Source organism: Petaurus breviceps, unplaced genomic scaffold (genome assembly GCF_028583685.1).
Source record: "Petaurus breviceps papuanus isolate PSGF00001 unplaced genomic scaffold, PetGlider_PUasm1.0 220, whole genome shotgun sequence".
In the NCBI taxonomy this organism is placed as follows: domain Eukaryota; kingdom Metazoa; phylum Chordata; class Mammalia; order Diprotodontia; family Petauridae; genus Petaurus; species Petaurus breviceps.
In genome coordinates this window covers 22,130,659-22,133,659 of record NW_027185876.1, presented here as the reverse complement: position 1 = coordinate 22,133,659, position 3,001 = coordinate 22,130,659, and positions in this window count along the sequence as shown.

Below are 3,001 nucleotides of genomic sequence, written 5' to 3'. Positions count from 1 at the left end.
TCTCTCTCTCTCTCTCTCTCTCTCTCTCTCTCTCTCTCTCTCTCTCATCTAGCTATCTGTATATGTGTATACACACATGTGTAATATAAATTAAGGTCTTTAAAATATTTAAGACTAATCAGTGAGTTTTTGAACTTAGTTGCAAAGCTAAGCTCACATAATTCATTCATCAAATCTTCATATGATGTGATTTGTAGAACTCTCCATCACAGAAACATACTGAAAACTAAAAAGAACTTTAAAGACCATCTAGACCAACCTTCTTAATTTACAGGTAAGGTAACTGAAGCCCAGAAAAGTAATATGACTTGCCCATGGTCACAAAGCTATTAAGTGACAGATCCAAAATTAGAACCCAAGTCTTTTGACTTCAAATCCAGTGCTCTTTGTACTGTATTCTGGATGGCCTCCTTTGAATAAATTCTATTGATAAATATATTTCTAAATATTATATCTGTAATTGAAAAGGATATTCTAGATATGGTCTGATCAGTTAGAGAGATGAGGTGGGGGTGAGGGAGGACTATTAAGAGGCCAGATTTGAACTCTGGAAGATGAGTCTTCCTGACTCCAGACTTGGCACTCTATCCACTGTGTCACCTAACTGTTGTCTATCTATCTATCTATCTATCTATCTATCTATCTATCTATCTGTCTGTCTGTCTGTCTGTCTGTCTGTCTGTCTGTCTGTCTGTCTGTCTGTCTGTCTGTCTGTCTATCTATCTATCTGTGTCTGTCTGTCCATCTATCTATCTATCTATCCATCCATCCATCCATCCATCCATCCATCCATCCATCCATCTACCATCTATATATCTATGTATCTGTCTATCTATCTGAAAATTTGGAATTCAAGCATTAAAACAAGAACTTCTCTATAGCACTTTTTGGGGACCACATTACTATACCTTTTCACTCTCCCAATGTTCCCTAGGACATAACCATACTCTCTGCTCATACCTGATCCAAACTAGTATAGAGTAGCATAGAGCTATACACCATAGTCTCATGTCCTAGGTGGGGCTATGTGCCTTCCCTTGTGTGAAAATACTCCCTGCCCCTCTGCTCCAGTGCCAGCAACCATACTGGTCCATTCCATCTGGCACTTCCTCACTTGGTCCCCAGTCTTCAACCCCCAGTTACCATTACTTTATAAGGGTATTAGGTTCCTTTTTCAGTCAGCCTGCCCAGGGGGACTGCATCTGGTGAGAGAAGAGCAGTGATCATGGGGCCAGCAAAACAACGCTGAACAGCATCCATGTGACACTATCAGAGAATAATACCTTGCAGACACTATCCATCAGGCAGACTGCATGCCATGTAAGAACAATGGAGAGAAGTCATGTAATAATCACTTGAAGAAATGAATAATCCTATAGCATCAGACAAATGAGTTAGTTTTCCATGTGTGACACGCTCACTAGTTCTGTGCCCTTGTTTATATATCTACACATGGCACCTACATGTGAATGGTGCCTCTGGGACAACTCAGTTCCAGGCCTCACCATTACTTCCTGGCCAGTTCCACCCATGCCACCTCATATCTCCTCCTCCCTGACAACTCACTACTTTTCAGCTCTTCTTTATGAGTTGTCTTCTCCCATTAGAAGATAAGCTTTCTGAGGGTAAGGATTGTCTACATGCTTTTATTTGTATCTGCAGCATTTAGTATATTTTCTGGCACGTAGTGAATGCTTGATAAATGATCTCTCTCTTTTTTTGTCTCTCTCCATCCTTCTCTCTCCCTTTCCTTCCCCTCTCTCTTTCTTTTTCTCTTCTCTTCCTCTCCCCCCTCTCTTCTTTTTATATGTGCTCTCTTCCCACTGATGGTATGTGTATTTGTGGAACAGTGTGTGTAAAGTTTATGTGGGAAATGTTTTACTTCTACTTTTTAGTTATACTCTTTAATTAGATGCCTTTTTAAAAAAGCAATTGGGGTTAAGTAACTTGCTCGAGGTTACATGGCCAGTTATTTTGTGTGGGTGTTAAGTATCTGAGGCCAGAACCAATCCCAGGTCTCCCAACTCTGGGGCCGGTGCTCTTGCTAACTGGGCCACCTGGCCATCCCAGTTAGATGCCTTTTAGTCGAATCAGTTGTTTTTTTTCTGTCTGATAGTAAAGGGAAGGAACAAGGAATTAGAATGTTAAGTAGTGTAGCCTTTTCTGGGTTATATGTGAGTTGGGGGTTAAACATGATTGATGACAATCATGTTATTTATAATTAAGAAAATCATTCTTAAAGCAAAATTTAAGACCAGCCTAACTAAGTAAGAGCAGCTTATCACCAAGTTGATCTTGGGGTGATTTGTTTATTTTTTATTGCAATTCAAAAAGATCATCTACTAAGGCTTGGAGGGATGGTGATGTGCATCAGAGGATGGAAGACCCATGCCAATGAGGTTAGGAGTCCTTGAAAGGGAAGTCAAAATATTTTAGAACATTTCAATTCTCAAGTATTATTTGATTTGATTGTCAAGATAGTCATTTCTGGTAGGTAAGGCAGACATTATTATTCTCTGTTTGTGTTTAGGTGGATGCTTGGATTTATGAATTACAAGTCCTTATATGAGAAGGCATCTTGTTAGCTTAGTCCTAACTAATGTTCATACATGGAACTAATAAAAGTTGATTTCTTTATAAATATTCAATAGTTCATACTTTATACTAACTCATACTCATCTTCCCCGTTAGCCCAAACTAGTTAAGATTTTATTGTTCAATAAATCCATGACAGTATTTGTACTGTAATAGAAGAAAGAGTAGCTCAGGAAGTAGCTATGCATCACTTACTGTGGGATCTTAGCCAGCTTACCTATCAGGACCTCTGTTTCCTCATTTGTAAAATGGGACTGTGATGATTTTTTTAATGTTCCTTCCAACATAATCTATGAAATTGATAAATGCCCTATTTGTTTCTTCTTTCAGAGAACTTTAGGGAAGGTATATTTATTCATTTCATTCATTCATTCATTCATTCATTCATTCATTCATTCATTCATTC